The sequence below is a fragment of the Hyaena hyaena genome, unplaced genomic scaffold (genome assembly GCF_003009895.1).
Source record: "Hyaena hyaena isolate Hyena2069 unplaced genomic scaffold, ASM300989v1 scaffold_831, whole genome shotgun sequence".
NCBI classification, from domain to species: domain Eukaryota; kingdom Metazoa; phylum Chordata; class Mammalia; order Carnivora; family Hyaenidae; genus Hyaena; species Hyaena hyaena.
In genome coordinates, this window is record NW_024081468.1 from 573,511 (window position 1) to 598,207 (window position 24,697).

Consider the following 24,697-nt stretch of genomic DNA (forward strand, 5'->3'; position numbering starts at 1 on the left):
ACTAGGGGACCAGTTGGGGAAGGGCTTGCAGCAGCTGCTGGAGGGCCATCGGATTCCTCTCTGAGGCCCCAGCGGCCACACCGGGATGTCCTTCCCAGCCCGAGCCCTCTCCGAACCCCGTTTGCTCAAGCAGGCTGGAGTCATCTTCCTGGAGGGGCCCCTCGTCTCCCGAAGGGAGGACTTCCTAGGGAGCAGAGAGAACCCAGATGGCCCAGGCACCTCCGAAAGGCGGAGAGCTTCGGGTGAGTGGCCGCCATTCCGAATGCAGCACACAACTGCCAGCTTCCTCAACCAAGGAAGCAGTGGGGCTGAGCCGGAGCCCCTGTTCCCGACCCGCCCTCTCCCCCTCACCCTGCCGGCAGACACCCCCTGATCTTTAAGACCCGGATCCAATCCCACCTCTTCCGGGAAGTCTTTCCCGACAACTCCTCCCCCTTCATGAACCACACCCTGCGTAGATAGGACCGACCACTCCCTCACGTGCACCCACCGTGTCCTATTCAGTCATTCGTTCCCCACCCCCAAAACACTCGTGGAGTGTCCACCATACACCAGGAAGGACATCCGCTGCCCAAGCACAGGGCTTACAACAGTGCAGGGGACAGATGAAGGCCACGGCCTGCCCTCACGGCCATTCTAAATGCTACCACAGCGTTCTACCAGCCCTGTGGATTCGTGTCTGCTCTCCCACTGCCCTGTGAGCTCCTCCAGGCCAGAAGCCCTGCCTGATGCTTCTCTTCATGTATGACAGTCCAGGGCTCTTGTATAACTGGCGGTGCATGAGCCCCCTGAAAACCCCTGCCCCCCCTGGCTGCCCACACTGTCCCCTGAGACCCTCTGGACCCGCCTCCATCCATCAGCAAAGCAGCAAAGCATTAATACCCAGTCCCAGAGCTGGTGATATGACCTAATGCGGTACTGTTTGTGTGCATTGCTAAGTGGGGTTTTTATTATTATTTTTAAATGTTTTTTAATGTTTATTTCTAAGAGAGAGAGTGTGTGAGCAGGGGAGGGCAGAGAGAGAAAGGGAGACACAGAATCCGAAGCAGGCTCCAGGCTCTGAGCTGTCAGCACAGAGCCCGACGTGGAGCTGGAACTCACATCGTGAGATCATGACCTGAGCCAAAGTCGGACGCTTAACTGACCGAGCCACCCAGGCACCCTAACGTTGCTGTTTTTTAGGCCACTTACTCCCAACCACGGCTAGTGCAAAATAAGAAAGTACGTTGCAGGAAGAGGGCCACCTGGGTGGCACAGTTGGTTAAGCATCTGACTCTTGATCTCAGCTCCTGTCATGATCTCACAGTTTCTGAGTTCAAGCCCCACATTGGGTTCTACACTAATGGTGTGGAGCCTGGTTGGGATTCTGTGTCTCCTTCTCTCTGCCCCTCCCCTGCTTGTGTTCTCACTCTGTGTCTCCCAAAATAAATTTAAAAAACTTTAAAAAATGTTTTAAAAAAGAAAAGACAGTACATTGAAAGAAGAAAGAAAAGCAGGAAGGAAGAAGAAAAGAATACATTCAGGCTCCGACGCAATCTATCCACGCATACTTTGGGCCACTCATTCTCATTACTCAGGTGTGGCCCGAAGAAGTATAATATCAGCATCACCTTGGATCTTTCTAGAAATGCAAACGCCCAAGCCCACCCCAGACCTCCTGAATCAGGCTGTGCTGGGTTACAGGATCCCCAGGCCAGCTGCACACGCTTAACATTTGAGAAGCACAGTTCCAAGCCTCCGGAAAGATCATGCGGCCCTGCTGTGGTCCCCAAGAGCTAGGTGTCACATGGAATTGTTCATGTGAACATGCTTTGACTGTCAGAACGTGCTGGGAAGATGAGAAGCACTGCTGTGATTATTCTTATGATTACTAAGAGTCCTTGAAGAAAAGCCACTTTATAGTCCTGTCCTAAAACCTCCTTCAGTTCTGTTCAAATGTGCTATTAAAAGTTAGGTTCTAGTCCACTTAGTTTCGGAAACCCCAAGCCTTTTAAAGCCAGCGGAGCCAGGACAGGAACGGAGGCCCCGCTTGTGATGGTTGCCATGGGCATGATTGAATGCAAATTCATGTCCTGCAGCACCCGCCAGCCCATTGATCCTGGGCGGGGAGGAGACGTCGGGAGCCCAGTCCCTCAGAGAAAGGAAAAACTAAGTAGAGGCAGAGGGTGGAAAAAGACAGCCATGGGCTGCACGCTGGTTTGTGGGGCTGCACTGCGTGCCTGTAATCTTCTGCCTTTCAGCCTCTGCCAAACCACGTGGAAGGGAAAGAAGGGCCGCGAAGGAAACGGAGCAGACTCGGGTACAGAACTGCCTGCGCCGCAGGCGGGGGCCATGGGCTGCGCAGTGTCAGCCCCCCGCAGCCCCCCACCTCTGGGGCAGCCACCGTTCTCGCTGCGAGGGGCTCTCGGGGCTTCTGATGTGAGACAGGCCTGAAGCCGGGTGCTGCCAAGAGCCCCGGCAGCTTTTGGTCCCAAGATATAGGCGAAGAGTGCGTTAGGCAGATGCACCCAGGACTAACATTTGGACAAGGGGCGAGAGGAAGTAAGAGCGGTCCTGAAATCGGGTAGGAAGGAAGGGATAAGCGCTCAGGAATGAATGGTGAGAAAAGCAATAAAGAGCAGGTGTGAGGCACCAGGCCCCCCCCCCCCATCCCCTCTGCACTCAGCCCAGGCCATACACCCAGGGCTGGCCTCCCCAGCGAGAGACGGCAGATGAGCACCCCAAAGTTGGGGCAACTTTCCAGCTGGGCCTCGAGCCTATGACTCAACCGACAAACCCTGAACCTAGCTTTACAGTCTCCTCTGCTTCCCCCTCTTCGCTCCAGCTATAAATGTCCCAGCCCTCTGCAGGGCTCACCCTGCCTGACCTCTGACCCCTCCACAACCACGGCCCGGCCTCTCTCGGAGGGTCCGCCGTCAAGCATTCCCCAGCACTTTCCCAGGCCGGTGCCGTGCCAGGCACCAGAGACATGGAGGTGAATTAGAGCCAGGTGCCAGCCACGCGGCCCCCACAGTCCGTGAGGGAGGCCCAGAGCCAAAGGCCCGATAAGCGAAGGAGGGATGCTCGACCTCACTAGTAAAATCAAAACTATGAGACACCATTTTACACCCATCAGACTGTAAATGTAAAAGTTGAGTAATACCAAATGCTGGCAAAGACTTGGGGAGACCTGGACCCTTGTGCACTCCAGAGGTAACGGTCAGGCAGGACGAAGGGAAATGAAATCCAGATATGAGCCCACCACCACGGAACTCACGCCCTGTCCATGAGGGGAAGGGAGAGAATGTTCATCAGGGCACTGCTGAGGAGACTGGGCAAGAAAACTGAGGCGTCGGCATACAGCACGTGGTCATAGGCAACAGAGGGGACCCCAGTGGGACCTACGATGATATGGATAGATCTTAAAAACATGTGTTAAGTGGAAAAAAATAAGAAACAGAAGGTGCTCTAAAGCAAAAAGCCATTTATATAAATTAAAAACGTACACAAAGAAAACAACAGTATATATTTTTTCAAAGAAACGTGCATTTCCAAGGTCATATACCAAACACATGAGGGTGCGGATATATAGGGTGCGAGGAAGAATTGGCCACGAAGGGGTAAGAAAAGCATCGATACAACAAAAGCAGAGCCGGGCGTTGTAGGAACAACCAGAACGACGGTCTGGCACGTGGAGAAGGTTGTTAACTAAACTCGCTGCCCTTACTGGAGACTGAAAAAGGAAAGAGAGGCGCGCCTGGTGGCTCAGTCAGCTGAGCATCCGACTCTTGATTTCAGCTCAGGTCATGATCACAGGGTTGTGGGATCAAGCCCTGTGTGCAGCTGACTGTGGAGGCTGCTTAAGATTTTCTCCCTCCCCCTCTGCCCCTCTCCCATACTCCTATGTGCGCACTCTCTCTCCCTCTCTCAATCTCTCTCTCAAAATTAAAAAAAAAAAAATGTTTTAATGGAAAAAGAGAAAGAAAACAGGAATTTGAGTCTAGGCACAGAGACCCAGAGGGAGACAGGCCTGTGGGAGGAGACACAGGAGACCCCATAAGCCCGGGGAGTGAGGAGAGAGACGTCGCCATGTGCTGCCAGCCAGAGGGGAACCTCTGTCCCTTGGGTGCCCCTGCGGGGGGCTGAACCTCCACAGGGACTTGCTCGGACCTGGGGCTTAGATTCTCTCATAAGAACACAGCTTTGTGGAATGTCTCGAGCAGAAGGCCCCATGTCTGCCCTCCCTTCTTCTCACTCTCTCATCTCCAAGGACCCTCCGGGGCCCCCAGCGCCTTCTTGTCCACAAAGCCCTTCCACACTCAGAACCCGCTAAGCGCCGCAAGGCAAATGCCAACATTCGCCCCTTACAGGTGAGTCCACTGAGGTTTAGGAAAGCTACGAGAATCTTCTTTCCTCGATTTGTAGCAGCCTTCTTTTCTAGAGGTTAGAAGACCAAAAAAAAGTCTTGTCAAATTGAGCTGAATTAAAGCACATTGAGTTAAATATGCTAATTAGGGTTAAATCCATTTGCATTATGCTCAGGTGAATCCATTCATTCAAAAAAATCGTGTTTAAGTGCTCACTGTATGTCTGCATGTGTCAGAAGCAGAGAATGCGGCCATGTGCAAGATGGTCTCAAAGTTAACAGATTAACAGGAAAGACCAACTCTAAACAAGTCTCTTGGATCTCACACTATTCTAGCTACACTGGCTTTCCTGTCCCATGAATATTACCTAGTTCGTTCCTGCCTCAGGGCCTTTGCACTTGCTCCGATAACCAAAGCTCTCAATCCTTTGTTCAGGTCTACGCTCACACATCATCTCCTAGAGAAGGTTTCTGTGACCACACTTCTTAAGGGCCACCAGCACCCTGCTGTAACTGTCGTCACTACTTTTATGTATTTGGATACACGGGTGACTAAAACATACAAAATCTCTGCCCTTGTAGAGCTCATCTTCCAAGGAAAGTTGCTGAAAGGTTGAGATAAATTAAATCAAATCTAGAAAATTTTACTTGAGCCCAATCAAGTCAATTTGGGTTGATTCGAGTTGGAATGACTTGTTTTGGACTGGGTTGAGGTAACCTAAGCAGTACAGGGCTAGTCTCACCCCGCCTAGCTTGGACTGGGCTTAAAACTGAGCCAAGCCAAGCTAAGGTAAACTGAGTTATGTTGGGTTGATTTAGGTTGGGTTGCTGAGGTTGAGCTGAGGGGGGATGGGGGGAGTTGAGTCAAGTTGAAAGTGTAATTTATGCTGAACTGAGTCAAGATGCTAATTGAATAGATGTAAGGTAGATTGAGCTAAGGGTAAGGTTTTTTGTTTGTTTTTTGTAGATTTTTTTTAGTCTACTTATTTATTTTGAGAGAGAGAGAGAGAGAGAGAGTGTGTGTGTGTATGTGTGTGTGTGTGTGTATGTGTGTGTGCGCGCATGCGCGCGCACAATCAGGAGAGAGGGAGCGAGAGGTTCCCAAGCAGGCTCCACTCTGTCAGCACAGAGGCCGACACGGGGCTCAGAACCATAAACTGTGAGATCATGACCTGAGCTGAAATCAAGAATCCATCGCTTAACCAACTGAGCCATCCAGGTGCCCCGAGAGTTAAGTCTGGAGGTTGGGATGGATTGTCAAGAGTAACATTGGATTAAACAGGGCACCACTGAGTTGGGTAGAAGGGAGTTTGTGCTGGTGAGCTGTGTCAAGCTGGAGCATACTGAGTCAAGTTGCCGTGAGGAAAGCTGGGTGGACTTCAGGTTAGAGAAGGATGACAGATGGGCCGAGCTGGGTGAACGGATCAGTGCTGAGCTAGGCCGCCCAGACCTGCAAGGTCCTGAAATAACGCCACTGCCATCAGACCACAGACTCAGGCGGCTTGGGGGAAAGGGTCACTCATCCTCTTCACAATGTGCCACGGAACCGGCCACAGCCCCTGGCGGGCTACCTTCCCACCAGGCTGGTGGGGGTCCTCCAGCTCCTCAACCTCAAACCGTTCGGACAACTATTTCAGACGAGTCCCTTGGAGGTGCCCAAAACCAGATCTGCAGACCGTCCCCTCCCCTGCTCCTGTTTCCGTACACCTTGGCAGGTAGTAACGGGCTGTGTGTGCACAGACTCCTGTCCGCTCGCCAGCCCCTCAGGCACTCCCTGGCTGGTGTGCCCGTTCGCAGTCCCAGGCTCAGGGGACTCAGCTGCAGAGCGCACTCAGCCTCCTTGACCATGGACACAGTGGGGCTTCGGGCAGCAGCCCCCCACCCTGCCCCGAGTGCTGGCCAGGGTCTGCGAGAGCAATCAGCCCTCGGGACTGCCTCCCGGGCACCAGCAGCAGCACCTTGGAAGCAGCCAACACAAGACAACACCCTGCCCCCCTCCCAGCTGAGCCCTGAGCGAAATCACAGCCATGTCTGTTGGGGGCGGGGGGGACTTCAAGGTTGGGAGGGCCTCCTCTCACCCCGTCCTCTGCCATCCACATGCTGGTCTACAGCCTGGGCAGGGCTGATGGCTGGGCTTCTCCCCTCCAGCCTCCTGATTGTGACCAGCTCCTGCCTCTGCTGGGGCTCCCCCATCAACGCTCAGAACGGGGCGGGATTTCCCCAGGACCTCATGGCACACACATCTGGGTCACGTGCCCTGAGAATGAGTCACTGTAACACAGATAACAAAACAAGCAAACAAACAAACATCTCTAGGCTTTTCTCCTCCCAACAGACATCGGTAGGAAGTAGAGAGAAAGAGGCAGATGTAGAGGAGAAAAAATAAGAAATAAGAAAATCCCAACCATCGCGTCATTATGGGAGTGAGGAAGTGGAAGAGAGAGCCCAAGATGCAAGAAACGCTTTGGTGAGACTTACAGGGAAGACAGAGCCTCCCTCTTCCTGCTTCCTTCCTGTCCCTTCCACTCTTTGGGGCCACAGAAAACAGTGGAAAGGAAGGTGAGCTCTGAGCATCCCATCTACCGTGAGAGCCATTTCCTATGAATCAAATAAGATGGAGAGGGTTAGCGTCAAACACTCTCAGGTGGCAAAACTGAAACGACCTTGTAGATCATTTGTGTTCTTTCTGCCCCAGAAAGAAACATTTGTACACACTGTTTCCCCTACTTGGAGCTCTCTCCTGCCTTTACCAACACACCTCTTCCTTCCCTTTGCACAGTCAACTCCTGCAGATCCTCCAGGCCCCACATAGACATTGCTTCCTCAGGAATGGCTTCCTTGACTCTCCCCCCACCCCTCACCCCCCACAACTGGTCACTGTTAGAGCACTCTGTACCTCTCCTGTGCGGCGTTCATCACAGTTCTTGGTGCAGGTGACCCTTGAACAATGCAGAGGTGAGGGGTGCTGACACCCCATTCCCTCGCCCGTAGTCAAAAATTCCAATATAACTCTTGACTCTCTCAGAATTTAACTGATAGCCTACTATTGACCAGAACCCTTAGCAATAACATAAACAGTCGATTAACACCTATTTTGTGTATTATATGTATTATGTACTGTATTCTTACAGTAAAGGAAGCTAGAGAAAAAATGTTATTAACAAAACCATAAGGAAGATAAAACACGTTTATAGTACTGTACTATATGGGGGAAAAAATCCATAAGTGGACCCGTGCAGTTCACACCCACACTTCAAGGGCCACCTGTACTTACTGTGTCTCTCTCCCACCAGAATGTAACTTCTGTAAGGGCTAGGGCCTTGTCTCTTCTGTTCATCACTATTTCCAGCACCAAGTACAGAGTAGGTGCTCAACTAAAATTGATGAATGAATAAATGAACTCAATACACACACACACACACACACACACACAGATGAGAAAAATATTCTGGGAGTCAGGAAGTGACACCCCAGTTTACACAGAGTTGGTGGTTGAGCCAGGACTAGAACTCAGACTCCTAACTGCTGAGCCATGGGACCAGTCCCTCTCCCACATCTGGACAAGCTGGCGTGGTCTCCAAGCCCAGGGTGGGGTGAGGTCCAAGGCAGAGGCTGCTGTGAATTACAGCTCCCTGCCTCCCTGCTCCTTCCCTCGCACTGACAGCCTCTCCTGCCAAAGTCACTGCCAAGCGCCGGGCCTGGAAATCCCCCAGCCCTAATCCACTGCAGCTCCCATCAAAGCCCCACTTGATTACCCACCACAGAATGACAGGCTTGTAGGGGAAAGCAATGAGCCTTCTGTGTATCAGAAACAACTGTTCTGACAATTAGGTCCTCAACCTGCTGGGTGGGGGGACTCAGCATCCCGGCCCCAGGAACCCCTCGCAGCTACTCACTCCACTCAGAGGCATCCACTTACTGTGTGCCAGGCCTGCAAGGGCATTTTTGCATTTCATTTCCACAAGAAATGTCCAGAGCTAGATATATGATTATGCCCATTTTGCAGATTAGGAAACCAAGGCTTCAAGAGGTCGAGTAACTTTCCCAGGACCACACAGCCAGAAAGAAACAGGGCAGGGACTGGAGACTGGATGTACATGACCCCAAAGCCAGTGTGTTCATACCACCTTCAATCCTTCCTCCCTTGGGTCTAGCACCAGGCTCAATACACAGTAAATCTCATGGATATTTGTGGGGCTCAGTTTCCTCGGATCAGTGGGGCCCCAAAGGCTCAATAAAATCTCCAGGGGGTATTCTGGGGCAAGAGGGAGCCTGGGTGGCTCGAGCTTCAAAACTCAAGCCCAAGAACATAGTTGTGTACGTACACAGACACGCGCACACACATGCACACACATGTGCACATACGCATGCCTCCTTCAGTAAGAGCAGGGCCGGTCTCCCTGGCTTTTCCATGTGTCTGAACAGAAGATTCTGGTGTGAAAACCTATCTGAGGAGCAAACCATCCGCTCCTGAGCCTCTCCAAGGGAAACAGTCCCCGGTTCCCTCATCTTCCTGGCAGGCAAGGCAGGGTGGCCTCCCCGCTCCTCTCTTGCCATTCTTTGGTGCCAGAGCAGAACTTCTTACTGACCTGGTAGGTGGGGCTGGGCTGGGTGGAGAAATGCTGGCAGGATTTGGTGAGGTCGAGGGCACAACATGGGGCAGCAGTGTGGGTGGGAGGGTCCAGGGCAAAAGGTGGGGGAGAGACAGACAGACAGAGACAGAGAGGGAGGGGCTAGGGGCAGGGATGAGAGTACCCATGCCAGTGGAGAACCTGATCCTAATCATAAGGAAACACAGGCACATCCAACGCAGGCGACATGTCGCTAGACATGGATCTGGACTCCTCAAAAAATGTCAATGTCACACAAGATGACAAGAAAGAAGGCTGGGAAACTATTCTAGATTAGAGGAGGCTGAAGAGACATGACAACTAAAATAAAATGTTCCAGAAGACATCATTTAGAAAATTGGGAAAATGTGAATGTGGTCTCAGTATTAGATAATAGTATAGTATCAAGGTTAAAATTTCAGAGCAATATTTATATTGTGGTCATGTAGGAGAATGTCCTTTTTTTTTTAAGAGTTACACACTGAAGTCTGAGGGGTGAGAGCTGTTATTTACTCACAACCAGTGGGGGAGGGAGAGAGGAGAGGAGGGAGGGAAGAAGAGAGGGGAGGAGGGAGGGAAGGCGAGAAGATACCTTGACAGGTGAACCTACGGGAAGATATAGGTAAGTTTGTTGATGATTCTTACAACTTCTCTGTTCTTCACAATTTTTCAAAATGAAACAGGGGTAGGGATTTGGCTAGACTGAGAAAATAGGAGAAGTCATCCCCAAAGCAGGGGTGGGTGTGACTACAGGGTGAGTGGGGAAGGTACTCAGCCTTCATTGAGGGAGTATGGGAGTGAGTGGCGGGGGGTTTCCTGAGCTAGACAGCATAGGGCTTTGAGATCCAGAAAGGAGGTTAGCCACCATCCGAGAGCTCCGAGCAAAGGAGAGGAGGGAGATGAGGTCTAAGGGCGACTCGCAGGGCAGCAGGATGGGGTCGGGTGCTTCTGGGAGACACAGAGCAAGACAGGGACAGAGAGGCAGACAGACAGAGGGGCTGGAAGAAGGGAGGAACCGAGAGGAAAAGAGTCCTGACCGAACGCCACGGGATGAGACAGGCCAAGCGGGGTCCACCCGCTCACGCGCAGGTGAGCCCTGGTGACAGGTGGAGGGGCCAGGAGGGCAGGGAGTGGCGAAGCCTCGTGGGCTTGAACACCAGCTCATCCCTACCACCAAGGAGCTCCGGTTGGACGCAGCGTGGCGAGGCAGTGCAGCCAGGACCCACCCTACCCCACTTGGTGCCTTCATCTGTCAAAGAGGGACAGCAGCTGTACCCACCTTAGGGATGGTTGCCGTGAGCATTAGTGAGTGAGTGGACGTGGTGGCTCGTAGAGCACACAGTCGACGTCAGCTATTACCCTAACCACCCACTACCCCGCGCCTGCGGAGCAGGGATGCCGTGGTCCCTCGGGCCCTTTGCTGTGCACCTGTGTTGTTCTGGGCTCCAGGGAGGCAGCTGCAAGTAAAACAGCGAGAAGGCCCTGCCCTCAGGAGAGACAGACCACAGGCAAGACCCTGGTGGACATCGACAATGCACGAGACGGGCTAGACGGGAGGAGCGCTTCGGAGGAGGCGAAGGCAGAGCGGGGAGATGGGGGCCATGGAGGGCTGTACAGGAAAGGGCTCCCTGAAAAGGGAAGCTATGAGCAGAAACAACAAAGAGGTATAGGAGGGGGGTCTGTCAGACCCTGGAGCAACTGTTCCAGGCAGAAGGAACAGTAGGTGCTAGGTTTCTCGGCCTGAGGCACAACCAGGAAGCCAGTGTAGCCAGCAGAGCATCCACTGAGTGAGGAGGAGGGGAGGTCAGGGCGGGGGTGTGGGACAGAGGACTTTGAAGCCCCCGTAAGAATCCTACTTTTACTCGCAGTGGCTGGGAGGCTATTGGAGGGCTGGGGGCACAGGAATAATCTGACAACCATTTTAACGGATCTTTCTGGCTCCAATGTTGAGGCCAGACTGAGGGAGCGGGAGCAGGGGCAGAGAGACCAGGTAGGAGGGCAATTTAAGAATCGGGAGCAAGACGATGGTGTGTTGGACCCAGATGGCAGCAGTAGAAGCTGAGAAGTGAGTGGATTATGAAGACAGCTTTGAAGGCAGAGTCTACAGGGTTTCCGACAGAGGATCGTACAGCTATCTTGCCTGGGTATCGTGAAGTCTGGAGAAAGGTGTGCATGGAGGGTGTCACTGCCTCTGCCATACTGCCCCAGGCCCGGCCCCCTGGAGTAGAGGGAGCAGACATGCAATAACTGGGACTGTGAGGACGGACGGAAGGCACCTGACCACTACCAGCATTCTACTGAAAGCCTCTCTATGCGGCCAAGCAAGAAAGGGGTGGCCCTAGGGCCTGGGAGCCCCTCCCCACCACTCCCTGCCTAGACAGGACCTCAGAGGCCACAGGTTACGGAGAGGGAGCTCACACCCCGGCAAAGATTGATGCCTTTTAAACAGACCCAGAGTGAGAAGGACAGAGAAAGTCAATATTTGTCCGAGCAAGCCAAACAGGCAGGCTCGCCCAGGAATGTGAGGGAGGGAGGCCCAGCACCCGGAGAACATTATTTCAACAGACAGATATTTGGAAACCGTCGCTGTCCTGGATGTGGGGGGAGGGGCGGTTCATCCAGCCCTCGATTCCGCCCAGGGATGGATGGGACCCAGCCAAGCAGCGAGGGGGCAGAAGGCCAGGGGGCAGGGGAGGGTGGGTGGCCAAGGCAGACTCACAGTGACAGCAGAAAAGCCGGCCCACCACTCCCCTTGCCTGGAAAGAAAGGTTCAGAGAGGGGAGGGGATGAGAGTCAGGCCAGCCAGGTGGCCTCCACCCCAGTGGGTCTTCCCCTCTTTCAGACTGAACTGCAGACATCTTAGCCTGGGCTCTCCGTGCTCCAGACCCCACTGACCTGTCCCCTCTCGCCCCAGCCAGTGGGAGCGGCGTGTGGCCCCAAAACACACCAGCACCATGCTTATTTTCACCTCTGTGCTTTTGCACACACCATTCCTCTACCTGACACACCTTTGCACTCCGATGCATTCTTCAAAACCGGGTTCGAGGTCCACCTCCGCCAGACAATCTCTTGTTTGGGGATTAAGAGCTTGAGGCCTGCCCCCCGGGAGTGCTGGATCCGCCAGTCACTGGCTGAGTGATCTAGGCAAACCCCTTAACCTCCGCCAACCCTAGTTTTCTCATCCGTGACACGGGCTGGTGGGCTGAATGCCGCGCTCCCCGTGAAGATGTCCGTGTCCACATCCTAATCCCTGGGACCTGTGTCACTCTTACGTGGTAAAAGGGACGTTGTGGGTGTGATTAACTGAAGGATTTTGAGGTGGGGAGATTATCCCGGATTATGTGGGCGGGCCCAATGCGGTGCAAGGATCCCTAGAAGAGGGCGAAGGAGGCTCAGAGTAGATGTGGCGGCAGAAGGGCAGAAGCGGAGACTGGAGCGAGGCAAGCGCCAGGAGCAGGGAAATGCAGGCAGCCTCGAGAAGCGAAAACGGAGGGGAATGGATTCCACCCCCGTGGCCTCTGTTAAGGACCAGCACAGCCAACGCCTTGACCTCAGTCCAGCGAAACTGGTTTTGGACTCCAGAACTGTAAGCTAATAACTGTGTGTTGTTTTAAGCCACTAAATTTGTGGATTACCAAGCAAACCTATTTGTTGTGACAGCAGCAAGAGGAAAGGAATGCAGATGAGTCCAACGCTAGTATCTCCCCACAGGGGTCTGGTGAGGGCCAGGGAAGTAGCATTCCACATGGAGACCCCTGTGCGCAGCATCCGAGACATGAAAGGCCTCAAGAGTCGCAGGTATCTGGGTCAGTGCTGCCACGGCCCTGGACCCCTTCACAGTCCCTGACACCTGGCTCTCTGCTTTCCTGGTTACGTCCCTGCCTGCCTCTCCAGCTGTGAGCCGTTCGAGGGCGGCCTTCTAGAGCAATCGGTCTTGGTATTGTCTCTAACCACAGCCCCAGAGCGCGCACTCAGCACGTGGTGAATGAATGAATGCCAGCACTTGTCTGTACACAAGGTGGCTTCCATCATATGGTAGAATCCTAGACAGAGTGAGGCAGAATTCTAGAAGTCATGGGACCAACCCTCAGAATCCAAACGCCAGACGAGATCTCTGGAAATGGTTGGCTTGTCCCTACAGGGCAGACAGCTAGTTGTCTGCTCACCCAGGTGGCCCTGTCTGTCTCCACTACCAATTCCCAGGGGGCCCTGTCTCCTCCACCAATTTCCAGGTGGCCCTGTCTCCTCCACCAATTTCCAGGTGGCTTCTCCTCGATGACAGTGTGAGAGGCAGTGCCCAGAGATGATCTGCTACCTCAGGAGGCAGTCCGCTGCATCAGCTTCTGTCCCCGGGCCAGAGGTGGCAGCTGTCAAGGCAGCGCATGCGTGGGCAGCCTCAGGCATGGATCACCGTGATGGTGCAGTGGATGGTCACCGGCTAATGGCCTGTACTGTGTGCCAGACATCGTACAAAGCACTTTACATCATTTCATTTCGTGCTCGCTTGTCTATTATTATTGCTGCTTACCAAGGAAGACATTGAAGTTTCGGCAGGCGACACAATTTGCCCCTAGTCGCACCGTTCACAGGTGATGGAGCCAAGATTCTAACCTCGGTGTATTGGCTTCGAGGGCCCATTCTGGCAACCACCCCCCTCCACTGCCTATCAAACTTCCACATTCTCAGATTGCATTGCCTCTTCTGCAGAAGCTCACAGGACCCGGGACAGACAGTGTGGTGTGCTTGTCTGTGTCCCCATCCAGATTCATTCAACAAATACTCTTTGTTAAATCTCCTCCGGGTCAGGACTCACTCTGCACAACTGGGCACAGAAAGGCAACGCAGCCCAGGGGACAACACGTCCTGAACCATCACAACAGGGTGGTAAGTGCTGGGACAGTGGGACACAGGAGGCCATGAGGACCCAGATGCGGGCGTCAAAACCCGATGGGCATCAGAAATACAGCTGCTTTGGCGACAGCTGAACACACAGTGGGGGGCGGGGTACACCCTTTGGAAGGGGGAATTCTAAACCAAGTAAGCCAAGTATGCAAAGGCCCAGAGGTAAGAGTGTGGTACATTCAAGACAACACAGGTCACTTGGGTGACCAAAGGGCAGTGGATCAGGAATGACAAAGCTGGAGCATGAGGAAGGACCAGATGCACAGCACAGCACAGAGAACGCTCTTGACCCTGAGGGCCAATGGCACACTATCGAGAAAGAGTTTAAGCAAGGGAAGGACTTGAGAAATTTTATTACCTCTCTAGAATCATAATATAATACTAACAAAGAGATCTGTCACTTACCCAGTACTTGTTATGTCTTAGCCTCTCTTCTAAGCACCCTACATGGATTAATTTACCTACTCCTCACTACAACATCATTACTAACATAGAGCATACCCTGTTTACAGATGAGGAAATTGCAGCACAGAGAGGTTGAGTAACTTGCCCAAGATCACACAGCAAGTAACTGGCATAAACTGGATTTGAACCCAGGCAATCTGGCTCTAGAGCGCAGGTGCTCCTGTACTGAACTCTTCAGAAGGTGACATCAAGACCCAGTACAGGGCAAAGCAAAGAGGAGGGGTTTCAGAGTTGTCTAGGCTGGCTGGCAAGCAGGCCTGGGCCAGAAGGTGGAATCCTGCTGTCCACACTGTGGGCCCAAGTTAACTACACACATCCCAACCTCCCTTGGGCTCACTGTGCCCCGCACCCCGCACGTAGAAGTTCTCAGGGCAGTACCTTATCATCTTCCCAGGTTTTTCTCGGCTTCTCACAGCTCTGCTTTTCAGGAAGGCCTTTCTGCTTTGCTGCAGATCCTATCTCCCCAAGTGTTTTCTATTAGCAAAGCGATTAGCACTCATCTATTTGCAAAAGCACCGAGGCCCCCAGGGCCAAGGGAGCCAAGCCCCTGCTAGCTAGCCGGAGAGGCTCTCCCTCTGCAGAACCTGCCTGGTGCCTTATCTCAAGGTTGGACTTCCTCATCTTTAAAGTGAGGGTAACGGGTGCCTGGGTGGTTCAAGAGGTTGAGCATCTGACTCTTAATTTCGGCTCAGCTCATAATCCCCAGGGTCATGGAATTGAGTCCTGTGTCTAGTTCTGCGCTAAGTGTGGAGACTCCTTGGGATTTTCTCTCTCTCTCGCTCTCTCTCTCTCTCTCTCTCTGCCCCTCTCCCCCACTTGCACTCTCTCTCTCTAAAAAAAAAACAAAACTTTCAATGCCTTTTTTATTTTTGAAAGAGAGACAGAGTGCAAGTGGGGGAGAGGACAGAGAGAGAGAGAGACACAGAATCTGAAGCAGGCTCCACGCTCCCTGAGCTGTCAGCACAGAGCCCGATGCAGGGCTCGAACTCACAAACATGAGCCCATGACCTGAGGCAAAGTCGGATGCTTAACTGACTAAGCTAGCCAGGCCCCTAAAAAACATTTTTTTTAAATAAAGTCAGGGTAATGAGGTCACATACTTCACAACCTGCCCTCACATGTGATGACAGACAGGTGATGATATATATGAACAGTGTGTGATTGACACACTAGTAGACATAGTGGGTATGACTATTATTGGCTTTATTATGACTGCCATCCAAACAGTCACTGCAGTTAAAGAAAAATAGGTTGAGTGAAGATTCTATCCCATCGTGGCCATTCTGAACTGTAAGAAGGAACAATAGAACACTGATCACCGGGAGGCTATGCCAGACAGATGGTAAGCCAGGAGCTTCCACACATTCTCTCATCTGATTCCCACAATTTCTCTAGGAGATAAGATTTGTCCCCATTTTACAGATGGGAAAACTGAGGCGCAGAGATGTGAGGTCGTTTAACTAAGGTCACATGCCTCATAAGTAGTTTTGAACTTAGGTCTGCCTGGCTGCGTAAGCCAGGACCTACTCTGCTGGATGATCTGGCCCCAGATCTGGATCTCCTCTGAAAGCAATGAGACCAGGGAACGTTTGTGGAGCCGCTGCTCACCCCAGACCTAAGACTCATAAGACAGACCAGTAGGAAGTATTGCATAGACAATACAAATGAGAATGAGCACTTATTAGACTCTTACTAGGTGCTGGAGTTCTCGTGAATTCAGTCCTCAGAGCAACCCTATAAGGAAGGTCACTCCCATTTCACTGATGAAGAAACTGAGACGCGCCGAGGTGGTGTGACTTGCCCAAGATCATACAACTGGTAAGTGGCAGAGCCAGGATCTGAACCTGGGTAGTCTAGCTCCAGATCTTAAGCCCTTAAACTTAACCTCTACACACCAGACCTCACCATAGTCCATCTGTCACCCTTTAGAAGGCACCCTGGTCCTGGCTGAGTTGCAGGCAAGCAGATGTACGGGGCCACGACCCTCCCTGCAGCCAGCAGGCATGCATCCTAGCTTTCAGCGGTCCTGGGGGAGTAAAAGTGAGGAGACTCGGCCCTGCCAGGAGTGCTGCCGGCCTCTCAGCCCCACCTTTCCCTGCAGATGCTGGGTGTCTGGGCCCTGCTCTTCTTCTCTAGGGACCATCTAGGACCCAGCAGGCCCATGAGACGCCCTGTCCTCCCTCCATCCAGTGCGCAGACCTCACAGCCATCCTCTCTCAGCCTCAGCCTCTCTCCCAGACTTGGGGGGTCCCCGGGAACCCCAAACACCAGCTCCAACACCAGTGGCCTTTTTAGACGACAAAGGCTTTCTAGGACTCTGCTTCCAGGAGGCAGGAGAACCAGCGGTAGTGAACAACAGGCAGATATTATCTACACAGGCAGCCCAGTGTAGACATAGGAGGAAAAGAAAGTATTCTACCGGTGTGAACACAACTGCGGGGAAGTCACCTGCTAAGTTCTGAGCCCTGTATCTCCTCATCTACCCGTTTGTTGCTCAGATGGATGCCCACTGCACAAAGAAGCCAATGAACTTACGGCTCAACCCAAATCAGAATTCGGGCATCTGAGTTCTGTCACTGGCTTCCTATGTCACCTTAAGAAGAGCCTTCCCTCCCTGGGCCCCTGTGAGTTGAGGGGCTGCCCCCACACCTCCCTAGAACTGAATGATTCACGTGTCAAGGGCTCTGGTGCAGCCTGACAGTTATCACCCCCAGCTTCTTAGAGACGCACTCACCAGTGGCCGACAGGATGATAGAAGTGCCCCCCCATCTCTCTTGTTCTGGGGTGCCCACATCTTGTCCTTTCTGGTAAGAAAAAGAAAGAGGGCTCACTCTCAGCCAGGCTGGGAAGAGACTTACAGGACATCATGGATCTGCCAGGGGGTGGACCTGTTGGCTGGAAACACCAGCCCCTGAGCCAAAGCAATTGTCCCCTTAATTAAAGACATGCCCTGGATTTTGGAGGGAGCCAGCGGGGACTGACTCAGTTACACTCGGACCGTGAGCCAGGCGGGGCCCAGGAGCCTTCCCTCCAGCTCTGGGCACGAGGTGGACCTTGTTATGGAAACGGCTTGAGCTTTTCTCCTCTCAGGAAAAACAATCATCTTTTTTTCTTTGCGTGCGTGTGTGTGTGTGTGTGTGTGTGTGTAATAAACAAAACAGGATTGCTATATGCTCCACACCAAAGAGTTCAAGTCTCATTCTATTTCCTTCCCTGGGCTTCCCTCCTCTCTGGGGCTATGGGCTAAGGGGACAATGGGACATAAACGGACAGGATTCCTCAGGTAAGGCTGCAGCTCCCATAACTAGACGCCCCTGAGATGTTCCAGAAGACGGTGGGTCAAGATGGATAGAAATCCGCCCCACTCCCAAGGCCCACTGCCTCAGACACCCACAATGCTTCAGCTCCATGGTATCCTGCCCCCTTCTGGTCTAGAGAGGCCCAGATAAGACGCCTTCAACTCCAGCCTCCGGGAGCCCCTCTGGATGTCCCAAAACACCTCAAGCCCTTCACATTAGCACTGAACATGTCATGTGCCCCTCAGGGTTCCCTGCCATCCCACCAATCATTCCGGCCGGACACCCTGGCCTTCTCCCAGCCCGTCCTCTCCCTTACACCAAACACCCAGTGGGTCCCCAAGTCCTGTAGACTCAAATTCCAGGGAACTCAGAGATCCATCCTTTCCCTCCCACACACACACAAGGTCACCCCAGCCCAGGCAACTTTGCCGTGGCACTGCAGTGGCTTCTAGATGCACGCCTGCACATCGCCCTTGCTCTCCCAGGCATCCTTCACACCATGGCAAGGGGGCTGGGCTCAAACCCAAGTCTGAGCAGATCTCCCCCTAACTCGTGAGCCAGTGCCTCCCCCACAGCCTTGAAGAAGGAGAGAAGACCACTTACGTGGCCCGACGGGGTCCATGGCCATCTCTGCACCTCCTGATGATGCCATCACACTTTATGCCCTAGCAACCCACCTCTGTTCTGTGGCTCCCCCGTTCCTTGCTGCCACCCTTCTTTTGCCTTTCCACATGCTATTCCCTCAGCCAGGAATGTCCTCTTCCCTTCTCCTCACTTGCATGACCCCCATAAGCCTTCGGAGATGCATCTGAGGGCCACTGCCTCCTCCAGGAAACCATCCCGACGCCCAGGGTGGGGCAGGGTCCTCACCACCACCTGCTCCAGCAGAGCCCAGGGTGGTTGCTATCCCAGCACAGTGTCTGACCCTCTTCTGATGGTGCATCTTACCCTGGGTCTTGTCAGCGTCTCCCCAGTGCTCAGGACAGAAAGCAAGTGAAGCTCAACATTTTCAGAGCAAAATAAGGAAAATATGAAGTGAGTTTCATGAGTTCGTATGTTGAGTTAAGAAATGCCCATGAATTCTATGTGTCAGGCTTTAATCAGTTGCTTTACTAGAATTACAGCGGAGTCAAGGTTGGTAAAGTGACACCTAGCAGATAGCAAATGCCAGACTCAGTATTCAATAAGACTGAATGCATGGATGGATGGATGGATGGATGGATGATGAGTGGCGTACTAGAAGTAAACTTCAGCGCCCTCACCCCAGTGAACCACTGGTCATCCAGGAGTGACCAATTTTTAATCTCTTTATTAAAAAGTCTTGACTGGAAACTCTCCATTCTGCTTTACTATAATATATTCTCTTAACCTTAAAAACAGACTTTCTGTGTGACCAGAATCACTTCTGCTCTCCTAGATACTCACCATCTTGTTCTTTCTAAGGACAGGGACATCCCTCCCCCTCCACCTCCCTGCCCTCACCTTCCTGCTTCACACAGCTGGCCCTACTATTTGACCTCACTGAGCAGATAGAGATCCTTCCCTAGCCTGACACTGGTGCTTGCTGAGACAACCATGGAGAAAGTCCCCTTCCCATAGGCATCCTCACAGGCCTCAGCTGTAAGCCAGAAGATAAGCCAACCTGAGCATCCCTGCCTTGGGGAGCCCCCAGTCTGACAGGGGAGATGCAAGTCAGCCCACCTCTAAGGAGAGGGTGACAGGAAGCCCTAGCCCTACACTCACTACGGAGCAGCAGTGGTTGTAGCTGTAGTCACGGAGAGGTGGCCTTGCGGGGGGTGGGGGGGGAGAACCGGGGGAAGGGGAGAAAGGGTGGGGGAAGGCCCCTGCTTGTCTTGTTCCCAGTGACCCAGGCAAAAGGCTTGCCAAGGCCCCCCTCCCACTGAAAGAAGCAATCAGGAGAACCACATGTGTATTTGCATAATATTTGCATTCAATTTGCTTCTGATTTACATAAACCCCTTAGCCTGGGCCTTCTCTTGGGCAGTTCTCTAGGTCTGTCCTGTCCTGGAAAATACCAGCCTCATTTCAACCCCTCTGAAGGCTCCTCTCTTAGCCTGCCTAAGTCACCTGGGGAATGGGTTGGGGGGCCAGGTCCCCAAGGATCAAGCGTGCCAGACTGGCCAGGGTCCCGTGTGAGGACACATAGCTATGACAGTGCCCAAGGAGAGGAGGAAGGGAAGGAGAGGTGACTGCTGGTGTCCACGTGCCTCCTCTTCCCACCCCCTCCATTGCCCCTTCAACAGATCACCAGGGCATTAAAAAACAGAGTGGAAATTCTGACTAGGGGAGCAAACTCCAGGAAGATTCCATGAAGCAAGTGGTTGAGCTAAGCTTTCAAGGAAAAGTAGGACGTGGAAAGGTAAACGGAGACCATGGTGAGGGACAGAAATCACCCACACACAGCAGGATTTAGTTTCTCATTCTGCAAATGAGATGGATGGATAGATGACGATGATGACAAAGACATATACATGATAGACGGGGAGAGATAGATGATAAACGATTGCTAAACAGAAAATGATAGATAATAGATATGCAGATTATAAATGATGGAGAAGCGATGATGAGGGCAGGTGGACAGGCAGACACTACTACTCACCCAGCTCTGGGCCAGGTACCAGGAATGCAGTGATGGGTTAAGCAAGCTTCCTCCAGCCAGTGAGACAGACAAGCAAGCAATTAATTAAAATTCAGAGTGGTGAGCACCGTGTTAGGGAGACATACAATTGTTGCAGAAGCACAGAGGAAGGGAATATTAATTCAGCTAGGAAGGGTGAAGTGGGAAGACATGGAAGAGATGGTGTCACAAAAGAGACACATTTGAATGGCATGTCCTGAAGGATACACAGAAGGTCACCAGCAGAAGAGGGAGCACAGGAGAGTGCTCTAGGCAGAGAAAATGATCTGAGACAAGGCATGATGGAGTGGATAAAATACAAAAAGGCCAGGCTGAGGGAGAATTCAAGAAACAGACATTAAGACTGAAACTTGGAAAGCAAACCAGGCCCAGGAGGTCCCCAGTGGAAGAACAACCCGAAGAGTCCAGAAAAACATCCTCGGAGCTTTAAAAGGTTACAGATGCTTTGAAGAAGCTACCTATAGTTTCAAAGGGACATAGCTAAAGGGGAAGGCTGGGAGACTGGGGAGGCCACTCAGGGAAATGGGGTGGCTGAGGGCAAGAAATGATATAAGAAATGATATGATAAATAATGAGTTAATGGATGGATGAATGGATGGATGGATGGATAGACAGATGGAAAGTTCAATTTATTATCTAGCACGTCATCTTGATAAACATTGGGTGAATTAAATTGGGGAACAGCTGGTTGTTGGTAGATAGATGAGCATAGATGGTGGAAGAAAGGAGGGAAGGGAGGAGAAAGAAAGGCTGAACGGCTGCCTGAGGAGCTGAATATGGGCGAATGGAAGGCTTGGGAGCAGAAGAGCCTACTCGTCTATAAGGGAACTTAGGAGGAGTACAGATTGATCAAAAAGAAAATTTCTCACCTCGAGGGAGATATAGAGGCCCTATTAATGATAGTGGTGGAAACGGTGAATGTTCCTCTTTAAAGAGAACTCTGGATTTCTTTCTGTTGCTTCATTATTGGTGTATAAAAATGCAACTGATTTCTATACATTGATTTTGTACACTACGACTTTGCTGAATTCATGGATCAGTTCTAGTAGGCTTTTGGTGGAGCCTGTCGGGTTTTCTATGTAGAGTATCACGTCATCTGCAAAAAGTGGAACCTTGACTTCTTCTTTGCCAATTCTGATGCCTTTCATTTCCTTTTGTTGTCTGATGGCTGATGCTAGGACTTCCAGCACTATGTTAAACAACAGTGATGAGAGTGGACATCCCTGCCGTGTCCCTGATCTCAAGGGGAAAGCTCTCTGTTTTCCCCATTGAGGATGATGTTAGCTGAGGGCTTCTCATAAATGGCTTTTATGATGTTTAAGTAAGTTCCTTCTATCCTGACTTTCTCGAGGGTCTTTATTAAGAAGCAAAGCTGTATTTTGTCAAATGTTTTTTCTGCATCTATCGACAGGATCATATGGTTTTTATCTTTTCTTTTGTTAATGTGATGTATCACATTGATTGATTTGCAAATATTGAATCAGCCCTGTAACCCAAGAATGAATCCCACTTGATCATGGTGGATAATTCTTTTTATATGCTGCTGGATTCAATTTAAGAGTATCTTGTTGAAGAATTTTGCATCTGTATTCATCAAGGATATTGGCCTGTAGTGCTCTTTTTTTGCTGGGTTTCTGTCTGGCTTGGGAATTAAACTAATGCTGGCTTCATAGAATGAGTCTGGAAGTTTTCCTTCCAGTTCTATTTTTTGGAATAGCTTGAGAAGAATGGGTATTAACTGATTTAAATGTCTGGTAGAATTCCCAAGGGAAGCCACCTGGCCCAGGGCTCTTATTTGTTGGGAGATTTTTGATAACTGATTCAATTTCTTCACTAGTTATGGGTCTCTTCAGATTTTCAATCTCTTCCCATGTGAATTTTGGTAGCGTGTGCGTGTTTAAGAATTTGTCCATTTCTCCCATTCACAATTGCCCAAAAAACATAAAATACCTAGGAATAAACCTAACCAAAGATATGAGATCTGTATGAAGAAAACTACAGAAAACTTATGAAGGAAATTGAAGAAATGGAAAGAAATGGAAAAATATTCCATGCTCATGAATCAGAAGAATAGATATTGTTAAAATGTCATTACTACCCAAAGCAATCTACACATTCAATGCAATCCCAATCAAAATTGCACCAGAATTCTCAAAACTAGAACAAACTATCCTAAAATTTGTATGGAACCACAAAAGACCCTGCATATCCAAAGTAAGATTGAAGAAGAAAACCAAAACGTGAGGCATCACAGTCCCAGACTTTATTTATATTTTTTAAAAAAATTTTTAACGATTATTCATTTTTGAGAGACAGGTAGAGCATGAGCAGAGTAGGGTAGAGGGAGAGGGAGACACAGAATCCAAAGCAGGCTCCAAGCTCTAAGCTGTCAGCCCAGAGCCTGACATGGGGCTCGAACTCACAAACCACGAGATCATGACCTGAGCTGAAGTCAGCCACTTAACTGACTGAGCCACCCAGGCGCCCCCACAATCCCAGACTTTAGCCTCTACTACAAAGCTGTCATCATCAAGACAGTATGGTATTGGCACAAAAACAGACAAATAGACCAATAGAATAGAATAGAGAACTCAGAATTGGACCCACAAATGTATGGCCAACTAATCTTTGACAAAGCAAGAAGGAGTATCCAATGGAAAAAAGACAGCCTCTTTAACAGATGGTGCTGGGAGAACTGGACAGCAATGTACAGAAGAATGAAACTAGACCACTTTCTTACACCATACACAAAAATAAACTCAAAATGGATGAAGGACCTGAATGTGAGACAGGCAACCATCAAAACCCCAGAGGAGAAAGCAGGAAATAACCTCCTTGACCTCCACCACAGCAATTTCTTACTTGACACATCCCCAAAGGCAAGGGAATCAAGAGCAAAAATGAGCTATTGGGACCTCATCAAGATTAAAAGCTTCTGCATGGCAAGAGGAAACAATCAATAAAACTAATAGGCAACCAACAGAATGGGAAAGGATAGTTGCAAATGGATATCAGATAAAGGGGTAGTATCCAAAATCTATAAGAAACTAACCAAACTCCACACTCAAATAACAAATAATCCAGTGATGAAATGGGCAGAAGATATGAACAGACACTTCTCCAAAAAGGACATCCAGATGGCCAACAGACACATGAAACAATGCTCAGTGTCCCTCATCATCAGGGAAATACAAATCGAAACTACACTGAGATACCACCTACGCTGGTCAGAGTGGCTAAAATGAACAAATCAGGAGACTATAGATGCTGGCAAGGATGTGGAGAAACGGGCACCCTCCTACACTGTTGGTGGGAATGTAAACTGGTGCAGCCCCTTTGGAAAACAGTGTGGAGGTTCCTCAAAAAGCTAACGATGGAACTAGCCTATGACCCAGCAATAGCACTGCTAGGAATTTACCCAAGGGATGCAGGAGTGCTGATGCATAGGGGCACATGGACCACAATGTTCATAGCAGCACTCTCCACAATAGCCAAAACATGGAAAGAGCCTAAGTGTCCATCAACGGACGAATGGATCAAGAAGATGTGGTTTATCTATACAATGGAATACTACATGGCACTGAGAAAATGAAATCTGGCCATGTGTAGCAACATGGATGGAACCTGAGGGTGTTATGCTGAGCAAAGTAAGTCAGGCAGAGAAGGACAAATACCATATGTTTGCACGTATAGGTGGATTAGGAGGAACTTAATGGAGGACCATGGAGGAGAAGAAGGGGGGAAATAGTTGGGGAGAGGGAGGGAGGCAAACCATGAGAGACTCTGGAATACTGAGAACAAACTGAGGGCAGATGGAGGGGAGAGGAGAAAGGGGGTGAGGGGGATGGAGGGGGGCACTTGTTGGGATGAGCACTGGTGTTGTATGGAAACCAACTTGACAATAAACTATGAAAGAAATAAAATAAAATAAAGAGAACTGATATTTGTGAAGAATGCCTACCTATTTGCTTTGTTTCACTGGAATTTGTCACAGCTGGTAAGCCCAGGTGTGGCACCGTTCACTGCGTCACCTGGAGGCTGTGACACCATAGGGACAGGAGTCCTGAACTGAGACACAGCACAGCCGGCTAACTCCGGCTCTAGGGAACCACGTGACAATAGAATGGGACACGTGTCACAGTGTGCCCCAGAGCATCTGGGAGTGGGAGTGGCTGTCAGTGTGGCTCCAGTCCACAACCTGTCAGTGTTAGCGGAAGTCTGAAACACAGGCTCCCTTTGAATCAGGTGGAAGGAAGGAGGACAAAGTGAGTGATGAGAGTACACGAAAGGACAAGTTGGGGGACACACACACCGGGGCACCAGTCCAGGCAAGTCTGATGCAACCAGAGCTTGGCAGAGTGAACTGGGGGGGGGGGCTTCCTGGAGGAGGTAACACCTAAGCTTAGGTGAAGGATGC

At 51.0% G+C, this 24,697-nt stretch overlaps 1 long non-coding RNA gene across 1 annotated transcript in view; it reads right to left on the reverse strand.

Annotated features, from left to right (window-relative positions):
- LOC120222087 overlaps positions 1–24,353 on the reverse strand; it is a 42,756-nt gene extending 18,403 nt beyond the window's left edge. The window contains exon 1 of the long non-coding RNA XR_005525960.1: positions 24,242–24,353. This is a non-coding gene — a long non-coding RNA (uncharacterized LOC120222087). The remainder of the gene's footprint in view (positions 1–24,241) is intronic.
- Between the last annotated feature and the right edge of the window lie 344 nt (positions 24,354–24,697).